Genomic DNA, 24,231 nt, shown 5'->3' with positions numbered 1-24,231 from the left:
GAAGGTAACCCCGCTGCGCCGCCCCAGCCCCAAGCCCCCCAGCATCCTCCACCCCTCCGGCCCCTTCTTGTCGCCAGCCGGGTTCTCTCTCCCTCCCATCCCCTTAACTCCTTGACAGCTTCTTGCCCTCATCACGCTGGCTTTTCCTCTTCCTCCCCTCTTCGCCATCCTCCCTCCGCGTCTGGACAACGGGGAACCCGCCAGCCGGCTCACCCCAAAGGCGAGGGGCGAAGCAAGCCAGAGAGGCTGACACTGGTTTTTGGGGGGCGAAAACAAGGGGCAAGTCTACCTATGGCAAAGATCCTCAATATAGGACCAACAGCATTACACAGCCATCTCCAAAACGAGCCCGTCTCCAACCGGGGAGAATTAAAACAAAAGCCCCACACATAACTGCACAAGGTCTTACTTGTAAAAATTCCAATCACTAATGAGACTTCTGATAAAATGACTTAAAAGCACACTTCTGGCTAAATAAATTGGAGGAAGCTGTAGCATTTACCTCCGAGGTCACTCATCAAGAACAGGAATCTGGTTCCACAAGGGAAGCCCAGCAATAATTTTTCAGTTTCACAAAACAACTCCTTTTATAACTCAGGTGAGTAATAAATTTCCGTACCTTATTAGAAAAAAAAAAAAAAAAAAGTTGCTTTGCTAACAGACCTTCTCTGTAGGCAGTAACAATTGTCAGCAGGTGACAAAATTCAGGTGAAGAGACGCTGCTAGACACTGTTAGCTCAAAAGCACACAAAAGCTTCTGCGGGCAAGGTATATACCCTCTTAATGTCTGCACTGCGAATCCTTCACGTGCGTTTCCGTTCAACCTGAACCGACATCTCTTAAATGATCACAGAGCAAAGACAAGAGAGATGAGGCATTTTAAGTGCCATAAAAATCATCCAAGCAAAACCCACTTATGTGTCTGTGGGGGGGTTTTTTGTTATTTTTAATCACAGACAGAATTACTACTAGTGAGGGTAAACAACTGCTAGGGGCAGACAGGCAATGCAGAACATTACGGATGATGTCAAGAAGTATGCAATAATGCACGCCGAAAAACATCAATCCTTTTATAACCGGGTACTTAAAGTATGGCATAATGTGCTTTTCAATACATCATCGCATGCCAAATCAAACTAGATGAGCAGACACATTCAAAACTGTGCATTTTGTTTTAATTTTTTTTTCCAGTTCTTCACCCCAGAAACTGCAGCAGAGTGTCTTAGGATATGCTTCTGCTGTTACTTCTAAACACCTGGAAAAAATTATAGGTGAGAACTAAGTTTGCTTACAGAGCTATCTTCACCCTCTCTTGCACAGGATCCTTTCAAACATATCTTTTATAACAGAAGAAAAATCCTTTTTCAAATAGAGGTTTTAATTAACTGATATTTTCCAAAGTGTCCTATAGTATTATTCATACTTCACTAAACCCTAAAATACATTTTATCCTCACTGTTTTATTTACACAAATTAAAAAAATAATAGCTCCTGTACACTAACAAATATATACACATATCTGCACATGTGTGTATAGTGAGAGAGATCTCATTTAAGGATTCATGGGAGAGGGGAAAAAAAAAAATCCAGCTCATTCACAGTGAATTAAATATAATATACCTTGTATGTCCTCTAACAACCTATGATTTGTGAAAGTTCATATCCACAATCTTCATTTTCATTAGACATACTTTAGATATATTCCTTTGTGTCTCAAGGATTATTTAAACCATGTGTTGCACGTTACCATATTTAAAAATGACTCTTTAATCAAAATAACTTTAAAACAACTAATCCTCACTTAGGCTGGTCAGCTGAATCCACAGAGTGGTCCAGGAAAAATAAATCTACTCTCAAGAATGCGAATGCAGACAACAATTAGACACAGATGTGAGTGAAATTAGTTACAGTTTACAAAATGCTACACTTCACATGCTTTCAGTTTTTTATGTGCGGTACAAAATTACAACGTAGTAAGGAACCACACTTACGACAACCAGTTCATGGAATAAAAACATTTCTGGGTGGCGTGTGCTTGCTCTCATACGTTCTCCCATTTTGCCAACAGATTTCTGGATAACTGAAGTTCTGCAACGTAATCCACGTATCAAACAAAAAATGGAAAAAAAAAATGCAAGGGCCTTATCCAGCTAGCCAAAGGGGCACAATTAAAAAAAGAAAAAAAAAAAAAATCAAAGAGAAAACAGGAGCTGTCCCTCACCCTTCACTCTCCGCACCCTGCTTAAACTAAAAATACCTTATATGCTAAGTGACATACACGTTCTCTGTAATACCTCAAAAGTACTACTGTGTATGATTTGATTATTCTAACGTTCATATCTCTCTCTTTAATACGATTGCAGATCTGCGCACTACATAGTACCCGGAGAGAAAATAAGGACAGCGATAGCACAGCTACTTAAAATTCATCCATTTAAGAATCTTAAATCAGTAACATCAAATTCTGATTAGTTAATGAGGTCTTTTAAGTTTGCCTTTTTTCTAATTAAATTTATAATTCTTCACAGATGTAGGTTTTGTTGATGTTCAATTTGTCTCTCTCATTTTGTTAAACCTCACATAGTACTCCACCAATCCATTGAATAGCCACATTAAATCTGTTAATACCATGCTCTTCAACCCCAGAAATTATTTCCAGAAGGCAAACTTGCTTCGAGAGATCATCAAACAGGACTTAAGGTACACATTTTATCACATTTTCCCTACCACAGAGCTCAGGATGCGGAGGAAAATTCATGACTTTTGCACTGTTTATTATACTTTGCTAAATTACAAATCAAAAGCATCTGACAGAAGATCATGTATGAAGCCAAAAAGTTAATAATGTTCTGTGAAAAGTAAACTGTAAATGGGAAAGGATTCTAAATTTCAGCAGCACAGAGCAAATAAAATGTAGGTACTCGTCTAAATCACAGGTTTTCCACGGTATTTTCGCTTGCTCGGAGCATTTTTTTTTTTTAAATGGCTACAATTTAAAACATTTTTCCAGCTGAAAAGAAATTTTCTCAGTGAAAAGAAGTAGTCAACCCAGAAAACTATGGCCAGCACACACGCTTTTTTCTTAAACAACAGTTCTACTTTAAAGAAGCATATTTCAAAGCAATGGCAGTTTTCAAATCAGAGCGTTCCTCCTTAGGAAGAAAGAAAAAAAAAAAAAACAATCTGTCATTTTTAGCAAGGGGGTGGAGGGAGGGAGAGAAGGGGACTTTTCCCCCAACAGCACTCTCTGCCTCCTTAAAAGCCCTCCGCAATCACTATCTGCAGACATGAGGGCTTCAATGGCCAAAACACAAAACTGAAATGCAAATTGGCTACAAAAAGGCACCTTGCTGGCACCAGACGAAACTTGGTCATACTTCCACTCCTCCAGCGGCCCTCTCGCTGGGCGCTAAGCGGGGAGGTCGAGCTGCTTCACTAGCTACTCATATCAGAGACAAATTGCACTTATTAAACCAGAAGCAGGTAATTACAGTTATTTCATTTTTAATTACTAGTTTAAATTCTTCAAAAAGTGCTGTCCTGCGCGCTCATTTCATACACTCATGAATGAAACATTTGGAAGCCCCAAGAGCTTCTTCCCTTTAAGCCAGCAGCACCGCAACGTGACAATGCTCCTATTATGACCAGCCATTGAAGAACGCCTTTCTGCTTTTCCAAGATTTTTTTTTTTGGCTCCCGGGGAAATATTTCGTACTTCTCGCAATTCAAACAGAATGATTACTCATCCTCTTTTCGCCACTCTCCAGAGGCGAAGCGTGACTCCCAGCCGTCCATCACCGTGCAGAACTGCCGAGAGGGGACGGCTGCTCGTTTCCAGACCCTACCAGGCCTTGGGAAAACTCTGACGGCGGCGAGGTGCGCGGCTACACGCTGCGCGCCACGGGCGCGTCAGCAACACGCGCAACGCTGGGTACACGCATGGCTACACACATGAAACCATATAAGGTGTATACACACGCATATACGTGTATATATATATATTTACAAAGAAATATACACACTATTTATTTATTTATGTTGCAGTTCTGTGTTCCGGCAGATGCTCTGCAAACCCTCTCAGTCCAGGATGGGCAAGTAAAGATTCCCTATGCGTGGTACCTAACGTTAAATACTTCTAGCGATAGACTACACAACATTTCCACTTCTTATCCCCAGTTTCCCTCTGTGATAATTTTTAAATTTAAAGAAGCTACATGAAATATACTATCCTCTTTTTTTTTCTGGCAGCTTTTCTCTCTTCTGCTTGCCTCATTTCCAAACGCTTACTTACCAAAACAACTCCACGAAAACGCAGCCGCCTTCTAAGAAACCCTTTTGGACGCGCTAACGCTTTTGCCTTTCCAGAATCAGCCCCCCGTCGCCAAGGCCAGCCCTTCCGCTCCTTGGCGTCGTGGAAAGAAACACAGACCTGGGAATATTCTGGGGGTCTCGGCTGCCCGAAAGCAAAAATGTAAATGTAAAATGTTGCTCAAAAATATGAATTTGATGAGACTTCACAAGGTCTTTAGCTTCCCGGTTCTAAGATCGCCATCTAACACGTCAATAAACGTCAGACGCTTCAGTCATGTAGATGTTTATTCTGTCATCTTCGAGAGTTCTCCCGCGGGGATCCGCGTTATTTTCCCTGGTGTTCGGGAAAATTCAAACACCCGAAGCAAAGGGATCTCCCGCTTCAGAAAGCGCTGTCAAAATCTCCGCCGGTCACTCTGCCTTCCCATTTTTTTATCATTTTTCTCACGCTCTCATGTCTCCTTCACAAAGGTCTCCGATATTACGGGCCTATTCCCCCCCCAGACACACACCCCTCCCCAGAAATTTAGCGTCCCACCAGAGCGCTACTCCTACCGGCCGAACCACCAGCGCTGGAGGACATCGCACAGGAGGATCCCCAGAGCCCGGCTGATCGCGACACAACCGACCCGCCTCGTCCCTGCTCCGCGGGCGGCCCGCAGCCCCCGGCCCGCAACACCGCCGCCAATTAGCCGCGGGGGCCTCGCCACTCCTAACTGCGCGCTGCTCTCCTGCGGGACGGCGGGCAGCCCCCCGCCCCCTCCCCCGGCAGCTCCGCGCACCGTCAGCCCCCGCCGCCGGGCTCCGCGCCGCCGCCGCCGCCGCCGCCCAGCGCGCGGGGTCCCGCTGCCCCGCGCCGCGTACTCACGGGGCCGGGGCGGGATCAGAGCGCGGCGGCGGCGCCTCCCACGGCGCGGCGGGGCCGGGAGCGGGGCCGGGGCCGGGAGCGGGGCCGGAGCGCGGCGGCGGGCAGACAAAGCCGCGGCGGAGGCTGCCTGCGGCCCCGCCGCCTGCTCGCTCGGCCGGGTGGGTCCGCCCGGCAGCGCCCGGGGGCACGACGCCGCGCCCCTCCGCGCTCCCCCGCTGCTCCGGCTTCCCCCCCCCCCCCTTCTTTTTCTGTTGTTTTTTCCCCCCCCCCCCTTTGGGTTTTGTTTTTGTTTTTGTAACGCAAACCGCAGCGATTCTCTTGTCCCGACCTTACTGGTTTAAAAGCAGCAGCTGCCGTGAGGCTTGCGCGCTCGGAAGTCAACCGTCCCGCCGGCCGCCCCCCGCCCGAGCCCCATTTTTTTGCACCTTCTCCAGCCTCTTCCCAGAACAAGTCACGAATCCCTCGGGTTCCCCCACACCACCCCCCGGCCCCCCGTTTAAAAAGTTTAATTGCGCGTCCCCTCCAGTCCAGCCGGGTTTGAACCGGAGCCGTACTGGTCAGCAGACTGGAATTAACCCAACGCCGCGCCAAGGAGAGGAGCTACGCGGGGATACTCACCGCGGCGCTCGGGCACGCCACCGGCACGCACGTCCGGACATGCCGTTTTGATTGGATATGTAACAGATTTGTTCTCAAATATCTGAGATTCTTGCGACCTTGTAAAGAAAGGGTCTGCTAAAACTATTTAAGCCAGCCTTCTCCAATTTAAAGGTATTTATTAAATAAAGTATCTGCAACTTTTTAAATGGTTTAAACCGTGCAGATACGTGAAATATCTGTACCCCTGAAAACAACCGTAAATATTGTCAAATTTGTATTTTAAATTATTGCTGCTCACCTACTCAAGTTTTACAATTTAAAACTGTGTAAAGGCGCTTTCCATAGACCTTACAAACATCTCCAAAGAAGAGAGAGACAGCTGTATAGAGTTAGATTTGTGCATTAAGTAGCAGTAACTCTTTTAAAGCTTAGCTTTTACCAATCAATAAGTAATTAAGTAATTTAATTAGTAAGCCATTAAACTGAAATGGGTTTATGATAAATTTCTATTACAGCACTTTTAGTTGCCCGTAATTCAAAAATCTCTTTTAAAAATATATACATTGTATTAAAAAACATTATAGCATACACAATAACTAAATTTGATCAGGGTTCTCCAGAGCATTTCCACTTTGTAGACAGTATCTTTCAAGTCATGTAACACTTATTTTTCTATACTTTTTCAGTACACATAATCCAAAGATGATGAGGAAAACAGCATAATGATCTGCAGTACCAAAGAAAGAAGTCTTAATACTATGCCAGGTCCACAGTACTAAACAATAATAAAAAAACTTTATACTGTACAAACAGATTGAAACAGAACTTCTTTTTCTTTCAAAAATCTGCGATTATTCACTGCTAATATATCCTTACCTTCAATTAACTAATCTGTGAATGAAAGCAATACTTCTAGAGGAGAAATGTCTTCTGGCTACTACATCCCAGTAAACGAGACATTATTTTGTAGCAAGTACATTGGGAATACGTCAGGAAAGCGGATCGGTTTGCAAAGCTACAAGTCAACCTCGAGCTGAAAAGGCACCTAGGATTTCATTTTGTTTAGCAGAGAAAAGGGATCTCGGGACAGACACACACCATATATGGGAACCCAGGTCAAAATAAGCAGCTTTCGATTGGGCCCGTCAGTGGAGCCAGCACAAACACAATCCCTTTACTCCTTTCTAGTCACAAACCAGATCTCGCACCAAGAAAACTATTTATGATGTTCTATATTAAACTGTGAAAAGAAATACAAATTACTTATTACGGAGACATGCAGTTTGTCAGGTAAAATTCACCGAACTCCTGAAATACAAGGCTACACAATCATTCTGAGCTACGCGCTTTTCAGAACAGCCACGATCCTCTGGAAAATGCTTACTGCTGCAGCCTTTACCAGTGTTAATCAGCAGCCTTTACCAGTGTTAATCAGACCATTTTTTAAAAACCCTACCCAATACCATACAGAGTTAAAGACAACGTGTCTTGCTTCACTGTCTCTAGGAGCTCCATCTATTACATGAAAAAGGTCGGGCACACACTTTCAGGAAGCAAAAGCTCATTTTTTTTTTTTCTGGGAAAAAACCTCAAAAAATACCATACTGTTGTTGTGAGGTACGATTAGAAAATGTAACTCAACACCCTTTCCCAAAAATACAGATACTTAAATGATGATATAGAAATCAAATAGTGATTTAAAAAAACATGACTGAGACTTCCAGTGACGCATGTGAATTTTTGCATACATCTATTTCATTCCAGATTGGAAAAAAAAAAAACAAATAGCACAATTATATGAATAAATGTTACTGTTTTAAATGTAAAGCTTACTGAAACAGGTTTACTCTTGGTTAGAGTTTGTAGTCCCTCATAAAGGTTTTGCCTAAGTAATAACTTTAGGAGTGTGCCCAGTCTCTGTATTTAATTAAACTAAGACAGATCCCCCCCCCCTCATACAGAGCTTGATGATGTGATGATAAACACAGGATAAATTACACAGAGGCTAAGCTGATCAGAAGAAGGGTGTTGACGAAGCATTGCAAGAAAAGAATCGGCTTTGAATTTTTAATCTCTTCTGTAGTATGGCATCTAGGCAGTATGGGAACTGAAGCCATATAAATGATCTAGATGGGGGACATAAGATAAAGTAGGATCCTCTGTGTTTATACAGCCATTAAACAGTGCCTTAAAGCTCTTTATCTGATGTCTGAAGACTGGACTTCAGATTAGTGTATATCATTACCCCATGGTATGGTGTAACCTATGAACCTCTCCTACAGCTGATACCATGGACCAGATCCTCATTTGGTTTAAGTGAGTGCAGTTGTTTTATTTCAACAGCTAATCTAATTATGCCAGCTGAGCACCGCACCTATTCGAAACCTATTTGCAAGAGGTTTGCTTACTTGGCTGTTTGGTTTTGTTCTTCCAAGCAACTGCATACCAAATCAGTGCAGGCTGGTTTGTTGATCACTGGCACCCAACATCAGTTTTAAAGCACAATTGCACTAACGCTGGGTTTGGAACAGAGATTTCAGTGGGACTGGTATATGTTCACATCATGCCTGTATCTGACCTGATTCTGCATTCCTGCTGATGCAGCTGGCATCTCAAGAGGCACAAGAAGCAAAGGACCAGGTCTATGACATAACATCAAATGCACAACAAGCTATTTGGTATATTTTTACAACTATTACTCATGCAATAAGGTTTTATCTCCATATGCAGCATCACACACTTGTTTTAGCACATGTAAAGCGGGTCTATCCCGAGCACAGTATTCGCTGGGCGCTTGGGTGCCACAATTACAGATGTGCTGATGATTAAGAAAAATTCGATGTAAGATGGATATGGAACAGTGGGATGTTTGCATGTTTGTCTCTAGGTAGGAAATGCTACCAAAATATTTAACATTAGAAATAGGCCCAGGAAGACCACACTTCACTAAACCAAAAGACGCATCCCATCGCTCCCGAAAGTCGCTGCCTGGCTCTTCCCATAACAACTGCAGTGCAACGTCAGAACCCTCTGAAGCAGGCAATATCCCCCCTATGTCTCCATACAAGTTTTATCTTACACATAGCAGCTGTTGCCTAGAGACGTCCCTGGCTGGAGCAGAAGTTTGCAGCATTTGACAGGAGCCCTTATTGTCTCATGCTACTCACGTGAGCAAAAATAGAAATACCTTGGTAAATGCAAACAAAAGAAGCTACAGAAATTAACCATTTTAACTGTTCTGTCCAAAATCTAGCAGTGTGATTGAGAAGGACATTTTCATTATATACTCTCAAGACACACTAGATAAAATTAGTAGCAAATTAAGGTCTATGTGTAATGTGTTATAAGAAAAGGTGTGTGCTGCTAACCATCGTCCTTCGTCAAAATGTGTATGAACTGCAGGCCCCAACGACATCTTTGCTAGTTTGCATGCAGTTGGACTTGTTTTCAATTGGCAGCTTCAGTACAAAGTATACGATCACTTTGTACAATTTAAAATACTAAATAGCAGTCTTTATTAATCTGAAGTAGATACTGCTTTAGCTTCTTGAATAAACACAGGACTTAATATGATTCTGAAATAGTTCTTGACAACCATGATATAAATGAATGCAGAGATTTTCCATAGAAGAAGCGGCCAAGGTCTAGTCTGATAGCAAATACCTTAGTGTTTCTCAGTTTTTCACTTTCCAAAATCAAGGTATGCATGTTTTTTCAACAGATTCATTGCATCTTAAAATCATTACGTAACAGGGGAAACAATGTATATAGCATATATAGAAATATTTCTAGACACACACAGTGTAAACTATAAATATGCTCAGTCCTCTAACTGCAAAATAAATAAGTAGTTTGGCAGGGTGAAGGGAACGTTTCCTACATGAAGGTAAGTTTTAAATATATCTAATACTGTCATCCCTCTTTTGGTACTTTGTAACACCCAACTGAAAACTTCCTACATCACTTTTCTCTTCTAGAAACCTAATGAAGGTATTAATCCTTCTGATCGCCACACAAAAATACCGATAAGTTTTGATCTCCAGATCATTTGAAGTAGATGCTCTACCCAAAAGCGATACCATTGCTTTTCCCTAAAGACTGAGACACCAGGTCTGTGACACTCTGAGGGCAGAGCTCTGAGATCTGCTCCTGATTTAAGAGTAATGCTGCAGCTTTTCTAACTACAACAGCCTTCATTTAGGCAATACCTTCTCTATTAAATTGAACTACCGAAAATTACTTTCCTTTTTCCAGTAAAGCTCAAGAATTTTACAGGGGGATTTTTAATACTGTCTGTGGTACCTAAGAATCAGTGAGAATGTCACCTTTTTTTGCATAAAAATCTCAGCTCAGAAGATACATAAACATGTTTGTAACTGTTCATAAAAGTAATCCCGCTGAAGGCAACTCAATTGTCTTTGAACAAAGTTATTTGGATAATCAGCTGTTTGCAAGACAGGGGGTGAAATGAAAGGAGTAAATTGCAACCTGTGAGCATCCTTGAGAATGAGCTAATTTTTCTAATTTACATTCAAGCTTTTACTCCAGCTCAGCATGGAAACATAACTGCCTAAAAACCTGAAAATAATTGTCCTTCACTGTGATGTGTGAATAATAGTTTGCTTACAAAAATGAACAAGTCAAATCAAACGCACCGGTGATGATGAGGAGCAGCTTGCCAGCACTCTAACGGGCAATAAAAGCTATACTCAGTGGCTCCTCAGAAGACTAAGTTGCACAAAGAACGCAGTACAAATGAGAGATTACCAGTGAGCTGACAAAATAATCAAGTCCCGTTGTTCTGTAAAGACTATAAAACACATCATTTCACATGCATGCCATTTTTCCGTAGTTTGTCCTCCCACAACTACTTAAGCCTTCCTCATCTTTCATTTAGTGCTACTAAAATAAAGTTAGAATTTACAAACCATTGCAAATTTTTTTCACAGCAATAACTTACATTTTTGCCAGTGATATAAATACAGTGCACTGTATAACATGAGTCAGCTCAGTAATGCTAGGCTGCCTTTTCTCCAACTATTTTCCACGGACGTGAACAAAACCAGTTTTGTCAGCACCTCTCGTAAGGTGAAAAGGGAGATGGAAGGTTCCTCTTTGTTTTTCAGCTCTGAATTAGTCATACTCAGAATTCTTAATTCTGCAAGAAAAATATGTTTGTTCACTAAGCACAGAAACAACAGGTTTATTTGTTGCAAATTCCATTTTGTTATTATTTCCTAAATGCGTTCCGTATTTTTTTTCCCGAAGCATTATTCATGTCACTGTTCAACAGTAGATGGAGCAGTGGATCATTACTGTATTTTAGTTATTTTTGTCAATTATTGCATAATTTTTCCACAGCTGACATATAAGACTGGGCAAGCAAATAAAAAATGATATAGAGAAATAATTGTTAATTAAAGCATTTAGAATTATGAAGAAAATTGAAAGAACAGCAATCCAAGCTCACTTTGACAAACTATTAAGAGAAGCCTGCATTTATGACTAATATAAGTGATTCATAAACACACAATTGATTTGAAGATCCGGTAGGATCACAAACCTTGTGTTAGTTGAATACAGTAAATATGTACGACCTTAACCTTGAAACATTCAGTCACACACATTTTTCTTAACGACGATCAGGAAGGGTGAAGTATCTTCTAAAAGTGAAGATCACAAACATTCCACATTTTGGGCCTTGTAATGAAAAGGAAAAAGTGGAAGTCTAAGTTAAAATAATCATCATAAGGGCAATTTATTTTTGCACTCACATCAACTGCTTTTCCTGTAACCTGCTTGTAAGAAATTTACCACAATAAATTCTTTTGAACCTTGCAGCAATTATACCACGACTCTCATTTGTTCAGCAGGGGTTAGGGATTCTCATCTAACTGTACCATCTAAAATTAAGCATTTAGTTTTCGATGAGCATCCCCACCCTCATCTTCAGTGGAAAGAGACAGACCCTCCCAGTGGATGTGCCTAGGGGGGACCCAGTTTTGAGGTTTCCCCTCCCTGTAGACACAGATGATGGGCTTCAGCTAGCTCGCCGGTTTTGATAGCTCCGGCTCCCCCAGGAATCCAGACTTTGTTGAACCCAGCAGTGTAACTTCCCTTAAAATCAATTGGGTTTCAATAGTAATTGTATTCGCAGAAATCTCAATTGCTGCATGCTCTATTTTGAAACTTCATATAATTACTCCGAGTCAGACTGCCAATATTTGTTGTTACAAATCATGGCCAGAGGAAAACTTCTCAGATGGCTTCAAAGTCCCAGTTCTCGTCTCTAGGCCCTGCTCCCTCCCCCGCTTCCTTCCAGCAGCATTAACTTTTTCTCTGCAATCTCACAAATCGGAAAAAGAGTAACCTCTAAAGCTGTTTTAGACTGAAGGTCAGAATTCAAAGGATTGGTAACTTTATCCACAGAGCCCTGCAATCACATTGCTATTGGAAACACACCCAGAAGCACCAGCAATCGAGATGGTTTTATTAGGCAATGTCAATAGGTACCAAATTTGAAGGTTTGGGGCTTTTTTCTCCATACTGTAAGGTTTATCGAGACTCATATTTGCAAGAGATCGAATTGCTTTCTGCCACCGAATTTTAGTTTAATGTTCTCCGAGGTAAGGAAACTCGGCTCTGTGTTACATGCTAATGAAAACACCAGCTTTGGTTTGTTTATCTAAATACTTAAAGAGAGGCACCTCTTGCAGCCAAAATGTAAACAAAGCTTAAACTCTTTTCTCTGCTTGGCTACTTCCAGGCTACTAATACGGATTTTTTTTTTAATTAAGTGCATTGTACAGATTTTCTGCATATATTTCCTGCTTGACAACCTACCTTTCCAAAGAAATATTTAATTCCTAAACCATTTATTCATAATTACACCTATATTTTCAGCCCACGAACATAAGATGACAGATCCCTTTCAAACCTAGGCTCAAGGGAGAAAAAAATGAGAGGGCAGCCAGTACTTTTGTCCCTGAAAACCTGTCATTAATTCAGAGGGAACTAGATTAAAATAAGGATTTCAAGAGAGTTTCATAAGAATTAAGAACTAGCAAAAGTTTGATTTCAATATCTAAAAAATCCAATCATTTATCCTGCCCCTCTGTCTTGTACCATATTTGCATATGCGAAAGGCTGAAGCATTCATATCCAGCCAAGTGATTCACCTGACAAAGTTCTGAAAATGTGTCTTTAAGGATGCCCTGCCTTTTATAATACAGGAATCTCTATACACAACAACCTCCTTTAGATAATGTTGCCAAACTAGACACAAACAAATGAAAACACTCCTTGCACTGGATGCCAACTTACACGCTGAAAGACACAGCACCGGTACGGCACAGCAAGCAGAGGCAAAACTCTTTTCATGCAGTGATACCAGAAGAATTCAGTAACATAACGAGAAGAGGACGCAAGGATACACACAACTGCACAAAACTACCAAGAACTCAAAACAAGGGTGGATGAGCAGAAATAAAGAGTTTTTAACTGTTATAATGTGATTTTAAAAAATCGTAATTTGGCAGCTATCAGTATGAGGAATGTGTTGAGTGCAAGTCAGAAATGCTTATTTATCTTTTGTGCATCTGGTGCCACTTTCCTTGGAGTCATACGCAGGGTACCTTTGTGAATCTAGGCTGATTTTTAATAGCTCTTCTGGAAAGCAGCAAATCCTAAATTAGAGACACTTAGGAAAATTTAGTAGATTTGAAACATACTCCACCAATCCACTCCACTGCAGATGATTGCTTGTCGAAATAAAGTAAAAATTCTACTGCTGGAGAACGAATGCTTCAAGCGATGCCTCATGGTGCCTGGGACACAAACAAGGGTCTCCATGGCCCTGGCTGAGGACACCGGCGGTGCTGCTGTTGTGCCACCCCCCGCTGCTCCACCAAGCCCCAAAGGGCTGTAGCCATATGGGAAAGCATCCCTGCCCCCCCGCAGCCACTGATTAATTGCTTCCCCACCCCTCACTGCAAAGCAAAACAAGTGCCCAGAATGCAGGCTCCCCCTTCCGAACCTTAATCCGTATCTAGAAAGGGTTTTGAACTCAGAGAGAGTCTCAGGAACTGCACAGTGCCTACAGTTGCAGAGCGGGAAATCCAAGAGATGGAGAGCAGCTGCCTCTCAGCTGGGTATAGCTTGGCCATCATAAGGCTCTCATCCCTCTATGAGACCCAAAAGAGCTGCCACCAACCAGCAGTGATACCCCTACAATGCATTTCTCTTTCCCTTTCCTCTCATAAAATCTTCATTATTTTTAGTTCTAATTTTTTTTAATAACAAAACACTATTAATATTTTCACCTCCAAAATACTATAAAATACTGTGTATGCATCTTAAAGCCTGAATTAAAATAGGATCAACTTCATGTTAAGTTTCTTTTTATGAACTGGCCTCAGACATACGCGGTCTACCAAGCACAGCAGGAACTTTATACAAATCTTTCTCTTTTAGTTGATGAATTCCAGGATTTGGCTCTTGTTTTTCTGGTCACTAATAGCAAATACTTATGCAGCACACATCATAAAGTAACTACTGGTAGGTCAAATATTTTTCACAGTAATCTAATATGGGGTTGCCTAAAATCATTTTTGTCATCTGATGAGTGTGTGGGATGAAATACATTTCAGCAGGTCCTACGCTACGAGGCTTCTGTCAGCCAGTGCTGGGGTCTGCTTCAGCCCAGGCCACCGTCCCACAGTCCGATCCAAAGGTGGGCTGTGGTACCCACCAGCAGTCCTTCTGACTGCAAAAGGGCTGTGTACCAGTGTTGGAGCCTACCTTCACAGCCCGGGCTGCAGGATCCAGGTCTAGTTACCTCTTCATGTTTGGATGCATTGAAGTCCACCAAGACAGTAGTTTCTCAAAATCTGAATGGCCACCAAAAAATGACTTGAAGTGAACGGCCATGAAAAAATAGCTGAAAGTTAATACGCAGTAAAAAATGTTTCCTATTAATTTAGTAAGAGAAGTGGACTTCAGAGACCCTGAATAAGAGGTTTGAAGACTGCTATTTACATTTGGTTTAGAAATTCATGACTGTGAATAAAAAAAAGTATAAAACACAGTGATTTAAGAGATTGGTTTGAGACACTGATTTGCTAAATCTTCACACTCACCTAAGCTTGCTTGTAACTTTGCAAGACATAAGTTTGTTTTAATAAAACTGCACTGCATAGCTTAAAGATACATGCCAAATTGCCAACTTTAGCTCTGTTTAAGCTTTTCTCTTGCTAGAAAGATCCATGTATAAAACACATAAATTCTCAAATAGCCGAGAACTAATAGTAATGAGAACTATTAGCAGTTAGAAAGCAGTGATGTCATGTAACAGTCAACAAACATGAAAGTACATGTGCAGACATCAGTGGAAACATGATAACCTAATAAATAATAAAAACGGTGACATCCAGACTTTATGTGATTTCCACATATGAATGTGATTTCCAGATATGAACGTGCCATAAGCACATAGGCATCATTAACTCAATGGAACGACTAATTAGCTGAATATCTCCTTCAGCATATGAAAATGTATTTCTTTCCTCCCATCCTAGAAGAACTACTAATCCACAGCATTCTTCCCTGCCTAACTTCAAATGTAATAATGTCCAAATTAACATCTCTGCAGGGTGAATTCTACTGACAGTAGTAGTAAATCCAACACATTTTGTTCACTTGAGTGGATCTTGGATTAGCTCCATGATTTGAAGATCCCAAAGAATTTACTCATTACTCTGCTTGCTTTCTGAAATGTGCAAATGGATTCACAAAATAGAATTAAAAAAAATGAATTTTGAAACATCCTTTTATCATCTAAGAAAAACGAAGTAATAATAATGTCAGATTGGGACTGGTGCTTGAATTGTGCTACTGAGCACACTGAGTGCCTTTTCTCCCCTTGCAGAGCTGAGCACTGTGCTTAAGCTACCGTTCTCTGCTGCCTAAGGCCTGCCGAGATTCAGAACACATCACAGCACCCACATCCTCGCACAAATGCCATTTGTTAGGGCCAGACGCCGCATTGTTTGTAGCACAGCAAAGCGGCTGGGCCAGGAGAGGTGGACCTCTCGATGGAGAGTGGGACAGCATGGTGATTAGTGGTCCCTCCTGCGACTCAGGACCTACCTGTAGGATCAAAGAGCAGCCTTCACACCCCAGCTCTCGCTACCTAAGTCATATCACTCTCCTCCTAGATGGCCCTTGAATGACTCAGTTTTGGAAGAAGCAGCAGCAGCAGCATGCAGGCACCTTCATGAAGGACTCGAGTTCAAATCTGAAACCTGCCTCATGGAGGGGGGCAACTTCAACTGTCATATAAGCACATGGCAGAAGAGACCTGCAACAGAGTGGCACAGTGTCTCCACAGTGCAGAGGGGCTTCTGGGGTGGGATGGGGTGGAGATGAGAAGAGGCACAGAGTCAGGGGCAATGAGAGTTTCTGCATCTTCCCTACAACTGCTAAAACCTGCTTTTAATCTAGCTTTCAATAAACATGGCTTATCTATTGCCACAAATGAAGATTTCCTGAAGAAACGGAATCTCTCATGAAATCATCATTGTCCTCATCTGCCATTTTCACAAATGTTTCTACAAGACTTTATCAATATGAATGTTATCAATGTGTTTACTAGAATGTTTATCATGATTGTCAGAGTGTTTATCAGAGTTACTGGGTATGATGACCGTGAAAATATGACTATTTTTTAGGGTAAAAAAAAACAACCACAAAAAAGAGATATTCCTAAAAAAGGCATTTTCAAAATACTGATTTACCATTTAAAATTTGTTCCTTTTCCTCACCTGCATGCAATCACAACTCTGAATTTATTAGCTGAAATCTGCTAAATGCATCCCAATCGCCTTTTCATAACTGCACCCTGAAAGAGTGTTTAATTTCTTCAGTCTTCATCACCTTATCTGATTATTTCTCCATTTATATAATTCCTTGCTAGCTCCAGAAATTACTTTTCAGAAAATGTTTATCAGAGAAGTCAACGCAGTGTCCAGCACGCTGGTGTCTCGCCCCTAACCACGTTATAAATACTTTCTGAGGAGTCCGTTCTCCCACGCAAGGGTGACTGCCTTACTGCGTCTCAGAAGCTTACTTCCCTGCTCTTGAAGATGAGAGAAGGGGGTGGATATATTTGTCAGATCTCTTTTGTGTTTCCTCTGTCAGCTCTCTTGATTTGAACCACTGAATTAGGAATCACAGATATGATTCTGAATGACCCTGGCAGCGGGGACAGTCCCGTGGCAATATGAGCTGGCTGGCGTTTTTTCGTAGCAGGTTCTGCTATCCAGCTGTTCACGAGCTGCTGTCAGCAGCTGCGGATGCCCACATTCACCCAGCACGATTTTCCAGCCCTCTCTCAGTTTACCCGTTGGTTAACTGATTGATGCACTTTGTCTTTCTTTACACAAGCTAGCTAAACTCTCCTTCTCTTGGGGAGGAACCACATGTATTTCCCAGGGGAATCTCTTCTCTGAGATTTTCTGTAGGATAGAGAGGGTGCCTGCATTTTGCTTGTGACACCGCAGGGATCACTCTTTCCGATACTGATATGTTCTACTTGTTCTAGATGTCTCCTCACCCCTTTAACCATTCCCACGCTGGGTCTCACTAGGAAGGGTGTAAGCGGCTGGGTCCTACTGGACATGTGACTTTCCTTCTTCAGTTTGGGGTCCTGGGGAGGAATTTTGCTGCTTCACAACTTCAGGGGAGGAGGATGTTTGGGTTAAGGCAGCGTTAGACAGAGAGAAAGCATAACATTTATTTTCTCTTGATCTTTGTTTGGTATCCAGTATTCAGTCCATAGGGCAGAGGAGTTAAGATAAACTGACAAAACCTATGACAGACTAATTGGTGACGGAATTATTTGGCAGGAGATGGCCGCTTGGTTTGACATGACTTCACAATGTAGAAACCACTTGGCAGACAGGGAAGCACAGAGAAATCTGCAGAATATCGACTTTTCCTGACAGGTTTTTAAAGGTCATATTGAATTATTCTCATTTTGCAGAAATTGCTATTCTTTGACCTGCTGCATCCTTCTTGGGAAAGCAAAGGGGGTACAATAATTCTAACAGCTGAAATTAGTTCTGGGGGTCTTGAGTTTTGGGTGGGGTGCAGACACCGTATGATAACTTTTATTCAGACATAACTGCTTCATCTTTCTTTTTTTTCCCTGAACTGCACTGGTGATCAGGAACCATGAGCTCTGCTAGTTACCTTGCTTTGGATTTATGCTGTTGAACAAAAAATCAGTAGATAATAAAATTAACACTATCCATGACTTAATTAAAGATAAGCACCCCGTGTCTTTTAGTAAGCCAGCAGTAACTGGTCAGAAGACACTGTAGACGTGTGAGTTCTGAAGCAAATGCATACCTCTTCCCTTTTACCTCCTGCACCTTTTTTGTATCATCCTTCAGTGCATGTACAGTCTTCAGAATACAAAGAACTAGCTTAACCCAATGCTGAGGAGATCAAATTAAGACTTTTGGTATAGTGTCAAAGGTTTTTTGATATCTCATGATCCAAATGACATAAACATCTCCTCTTGAGTGATGGAATCATCTGTCTTTTGTTTTTTAAAAAATATTCTGGACTACAGATTTTAAATATGTTTGCTAAAAGTGCAAGCAGGTTTAGTGACTTCTTTAGAAACTACATCAGAAAAGTATTTCCTTTTTAAATAATTGCTGAAACTGTTCTGCATTTAACTACTTTCTTCATTCATATGCATTTGTTATTACTGGACAAAGGTGGAGTTTATGTCAATAATTAAAAACATGTAAATCAAATGATTGCTTTATATTTACACTGGCTTTTGCTTCATTGTCTGCATTTTATTTCTGATTTCATAAATACTCATAGAGAAACACCCAGGGAAATTTTCAAAAAGTGGTGCACACAGACTACACTATGCAGTTCCTATTAATTTTAATGAGTCACATGGTTATGTTCTCACACTCTAATCTGAAAATTTCCCTCCTGGTTTCCACCATCTAAAATAACTGTCTAACTCCAAGCATGCACTGTCTGCATCTCCCACTCCACAATCTACAAATACACAAGCGACGTGCAGCCTTTTCATATAGATACTTCAGGATGCTCCAGTGGCATTTTATACCCAAAGGAAAAACTCCCCAGCCTAATCAGAGTTGCTAAACTCCCCATGCTGCTCCTAATCCTGATCTCTAAAGACGTTCCCATTAATTCCTCTGTTGAAATGCCTACTTAGATGCATAGAAAATTAATATCCTGGGAACCACTGACATAATTAAAACTATCATTTCCAAAAAAGTAGGATCAAAAGAACCACTAAAACCAGAATAAGACATAATCAACCTGGTAACGCATCAAACAGTCCCAGAAACTGTACTTTGACATTCCTCCCCCAGAAGCTAATGACAGCAAGTTATAAATGAAAGATTGTTGTCATTTGACTATATTTGAACTTTCCCCACAATGTGCCAGGAAGGTCAGCCAGGGTGTTTTAGAGCAAGGCTGTGAGTAGAGAGAATTACAGGCGTAGAGTTACTTACAGTCTCTTGCCAGAGATTCCCTCTGTTTTATAGCTTGTAGGCTTCACTTTTCACAGTTGCTGCTTCTAACCAGCTTTTTTACATCTCTTGGAAAACCGAGAGTGGGGGAAGGGAGGACTTTTTCCCTTGGCACAGACAACCTCAAGAGGTTCAGTGGCCACGGAGGCAGGGGCAGTGGACGCGGGCAGGCAGCGGGAGCACAGCCAGCTCAAAGCAGCACCTGAACACAGGCTGAAATCTAGCGGTGAAGCAGCTGCAGTGGGTCTGAAGGCTATGTTTTGGGAAACTTGAAGAGAAGATCATGGGGTGGCTTAAGTGAAGGGAATCAAGAGACAAGGAAGAAGGGGAAGTTTGCTGGTGAGATTGGTGTAGCTCCTGAGAGGAAAGGGTCTGGCTTCTGGGATGCAAGTTGCTTCAAAATGCAGTCTCTGGGCATGGGGAGTGCTGAGGGTGTATGGCTTAGGGTTGACACAGACCAACCATGCACCTCTTCACAAAACCCCAGTCTGGGGAGAGGGACATATGATGATCTGTGGCCACCACCAGCACCCCCAGGGCCAAAAGACAGCTATCCTCTACTGAAGACCTGCATGCCTCCAACCTCTCCATTGTCACTGCAGGGCAGCCCTATCCTATAGACTCACAGATGTCTACTGCAAGATGCCTTTGTCTTTAGCCTTTCGTCAGCCAAGGACGTCTACACACACTCTTCACACAACCCATCTGTCTGTTTTCATAAAACTTGAAGAAGCGTGGTATTTTTGAGGCTGTTGGCTCTCTGTCAGACTGGATTGAGATTTCCCAGCAAACTGAAAAGTTATTATTAGGAGACATACAGCTAGACAGACATGTACAAAGCATGTGGTTGCAAAAGCCTTTTTTCTTTAAGAAACCAGGTTATAACAAGAAACTGCCTGATCTCCATTTACAGTTCTGTTCAGTTATTTTAATGACCTTCTTCATTTTGCTGACAGAGCAACTTCATTTTACGTAGAAAGACAGTTCCCCAGAGGGTAAGATCTGTCAGTTGTCCCAGGAAATCCTTTCAGTCCCTACCTATACAGGCAAAGCAGTACCTCAAGAAATCAGGTTCATCCTACAGAGCTGCTAAAAGAGGGAAAACAATACTACAGACACAAAAACCTTCCTCAGTTTGGTTGTGCATTCCCTGCTACCAGGGCCCAGCTATGGCTGCCATCAGGAAGTCACTTCTTCCATATTACAATTATTTGAACTTTTTTTTTTCTTTAGCCAGCATCTCAGACCTGATGCTGTATGCAGCTGGACTGTCCTGTCCCATACGTGGACCAGACTGACTTTCTCTTCTTCACCATGTAGCAGCAGGTCATGAGTAAGAGTGATACCAGTGAAGAGAATCTTCCTTTTCCACCCATTCATTCAGTTTACTTTGATGAATACCAGAAAACAAAATCAAAGGCAGCATAGGAACAAGAACCATTAGAAAAGAAGTAACTGACACCATTGTATGAGCTCATGCTGAACCTGATTTTACATCAAGTAGGTCTTGAAAGGGCTCTGATACACAGCCTGCTGGAAAGCCTTAGCCTGCCAGCTTGTTTCAAGCAAAATGGGGGAGGAGTGTTGGCAACCTGAGGGCCTAAAATGATGGGAAAAAAGCTTTGCATCAGGGACAGGAGAAGCAAGAGTCTTTCTCCTTGGCTTAACAACCTGATATCTTGACGATTTTCAGCTATGGTTATCTGTACTGGGAAAATGATCAGTGCTCTGTTGAAAAGGAAGCTCTTCCTGAAACAAGCAAATCCCAAATCAGCAGTCTTTTCACCCAATTTAAACAAAGGGTCACTTGTCTAAAAATATTTTAAAAGCCAAAAGAATAAAAAAAGCTGAAAGGTCTTTGCGAAGTGTACTAAAAAATTCACTGAATCCTGCAATTTTCTGAAAACCCATGTTTCCCTCCATTTTTAACAAGATTTTCCTTTTTAACATAATTTCCCTGATGCAACATTTTACTCCTATCTTAGCTCCTCTACAGAAACCTGTTTCTAGTTACCCAGTTATGGAAGGAGAAAGCAAGAAACAAGCAACAAAGGTGGAAACTCCATGCCTCTAAGTAATATTATTATTAAACTTATTTCTTTTAAAACATTTGTAAATGTTATTAATTCAGAACCACACTAAGTTCATGGTGTTCTTTATTAGTGAAGACAGGAGACCAAAGATTATAAAAAGTTAGATTGGGCCACGTCATGTGTTTTTACAATCAGTGTTAAAATAAAGCTCGAAAAGGCACATAGCTGAAATTAGTAGCTTTTTAACATATTGATACCTATGCAGTAACCGATTGTCATCTTTATTAAATACGAAAGCAAAAGGACGTTAATGAAAGTTAACAAGCTGTTAGCAAGCTGTAACTGAAAAGCCTACCTACAAGTTTTTGATACCAATGACGAAATCATCACTGCCATTCTGTTTTCCCTCATAGATCATGTTTTTGCACAGGCAAAACTGTCAAAACTTGTATCCAAAGTACTAAAAAGCTGTACCCAAAAAACTGCTCCACAATATAAGTTGGATGTACAGTTTCTTTAATGTTTCAGCACCTGAAGCTCTCAGAATGCTTGCCTTTCTTGTACCACTTGGAAAAAAAGATATTATTACAGGTAAAAGGAAGAGAGGACTATATGGGGACTTGTAGCCACAGCCCATTTGCAAACACCGAAACCTTCATGTAATATAGGTGTGAAAATTGAGTACACCTACCCATGCATCTGGCCTGACTGGGTAGCTAAAACTTAAGCAGGTGGCTGACAGATGTGAAGTCTCAAGCATGCTTTTTCATTATTGTTTTCATTTTAATCTCATTTTCATGTCTCAACTATGCATTTAAAACTATTTGCTAACATATTGTAGCGTGTAGCCTACAGGATCCTTACAGGAGATTTCAAAGTAGAGTTCAAGGCTGCCAACTGATTATACAATGGGAAAAATGACAATAGCTGTTGCCAACTTACCAGTCCCCAGCACAGACTAAGATGGGCTGCTCCAAAGCCAGCTGCAACACTGAGGTTTCAGAACACAAAATGCAGCAATCACCACATTTTTGCCAAAGTTGAAATTAAGTTTTTGCAATAACTTACTGAAAAATATATGAAAATGCTGCTTTTCGGCTGAGAAGATGTCAGACGTAACCCACTCTTTCACCATTCAAGAGTTTGCAATGTCATTGCAGTGTAACGTTGCAAAGGTTTTGGTCTAAATACTATTTTTCAATTTCACTCAGAGGTTTGATTCTACAGAGGAAGTGTCAGAGACCAAAATTACTAGTTATGGTACCACCAACTGCTTTGTATATGATGTTGGTACTTCCACCGAAGAAACATATTTGCGCGTGACTACGTACTGATCTTACTTATGGGGCTTACAGACGAGCATATTTATCCAAGTGGAAGACGGGTGGCTATTCTGGAAAATGAGAGCTAGATCCTTGGCTGGCAAAAGCTGCATACCAAAAAGTAAACTTCAGTTCTGAATATCGTCTGGAGAGCTGTCCTAATGAATGTAACCTCCCTCACTGGAATAAAACCATCCTATCAAGCCCACTAGGGTACCCTGAGATTTAATGAACAGTCCTGACTTTCAGGAAGAAAGTACCAAATAATAAAAACCAGTGACATGGAGAAAGGCCTAAGATATGACTGCTTTGCCAAACACGGGCAGTACTCCTTTGTCTTTGTTAGCAGATGCAGCATGTCTCACTCCTTCAGGATGAGGACTGAAACGCTCTGTAGTAATTTGTATGAACTTTGGGGCACATTTACTTAAATCCTCTAAAATATGCAGTCTATTTGGCCAGTGAATTTCAAATTTAATGAAGCAAACATCCTCTTACATGCATAAGTGAGGAAAGAAAGGACATAAATCTTTCTTTGACCCCCATTCACATCTGAACATGAAACACGAGCGCTTTTAAAGCAAGGCAGAATTTTGTAACGTATTAAAAGCATCTGCTAAAGCCTACTGCTACTAAAAAGCCTGCTGCTCCTCACTTTATCACTGCACTGCGTATGCCACCTTGCAGGTGTCTATGAGCTTTTATACACATGCTATTTCTAAATGTGAAAAAAAGGAAAGGAAAAAAGTAAAAGCAATCCTAAGATGACTTTGCAATTTATAAAAGAAAGCTCTTTGAAATGCTGCCCTGAGCCACACAGAACTCCAGTTGAATAATTAATTACATATTGACAAGGTCTTATAAAAGAAAAGCTCAGAGCTGTATTGACATTTATATCTTCTTCTTAACATTCATCAGAAAATGGCATTCTGCTTGAAACAGTTATTGGTAGCTGATACGTTTTTGCCTTCATATCCAAGTTCGTACCACAAAGATATGTGACTGATGATGTTTTATGGTTATATGCATTAAAAGTATGTCTAAATTTAATCTTTATCATCAACTAATTTATATAAAGACAATACAGTATCTTCTATAAAATAAAGAAGAAATTCTTGTATGTACATAGCTACAAACCACAGTGTGCTACAAATATTTCATTGAACTAATCTAATTAGGCATTACATCTGAACTTTTGTGCAATTAACAACCATTAACATAAAAAATACAACAAAAAAACATGAATTAAAATGACTGTCCATGAACTTTACTAGGTAGGATGTAAAAAGGAGATGCACCAATTAATTGCAAAACGTGCAATTCCGTCAGCGTGCTATATTTCAAAAGCAGAGAGAACAAATTTTCATATTTCTGTTTTCCTATTACATTTGCAATTAATTGAACTAGGATGACATGCACATTTCTGCTAGGGCTCTTCTGTTACAGTACTTCAGATGCACTTAATAAATTGCACCTTCCATGAAAAGAAAAGGTGATGGATTGAAAAATGT

The 24,231-nt window shown here is 41.1% G+C and overlaps 1 protein-coding gene across 6 annotated transcripts in view; it reads right to left on the bottom strand.

The window, feature by feature from the left end:
- Positions 1-5,246, bottom strand: part of EYA1 (EYA transcriptional coactivator and phosphatase 1) — a 92,853-nt gene extending 87,607 nt beyond the window's left edge. For 3 of the 6 annotated variants that reach the window (XM_075415247.1, XM_075415246.1, XM_075415250.1), the window contains exon 1: positions 5,180-5,246. The gene's annotated coding sequence lies outside the window, so the exon portion shown is untranslated. The remainder of the gene's footprint in view (positions 1-5,179) is intronic. The other 3 variants (XM_075415245.1, XM_075415248.1, XM_075415249.1) reach the window with 1 other exon arrangement.
- Positions 5,247-24,231: the final 18,985 nt, after the last annotated feature.

Source organism: Opisthocomus hoazin, chromosome 3 (assembly GCF_030867145.1).
Source record: "Opisthocomus hoazin isolate bOpiHoa1 chromosome 3, bOpiHoa1.hap1, whole genome shotgun sequence".
In the NCBI taxonomy this organism is placed as follows: Eukaryota; Metazoa; Chordata; class Aves; order Opisthocomiformes; family Opisthocomidae; genus Opisthocomus; species Opisthocomus hoazin.
The sequence above is the reverse complement of the archived record's forward strand: the minus strand, read 5'-3'. Positions and strand labels throughout refer to the sequence as shown.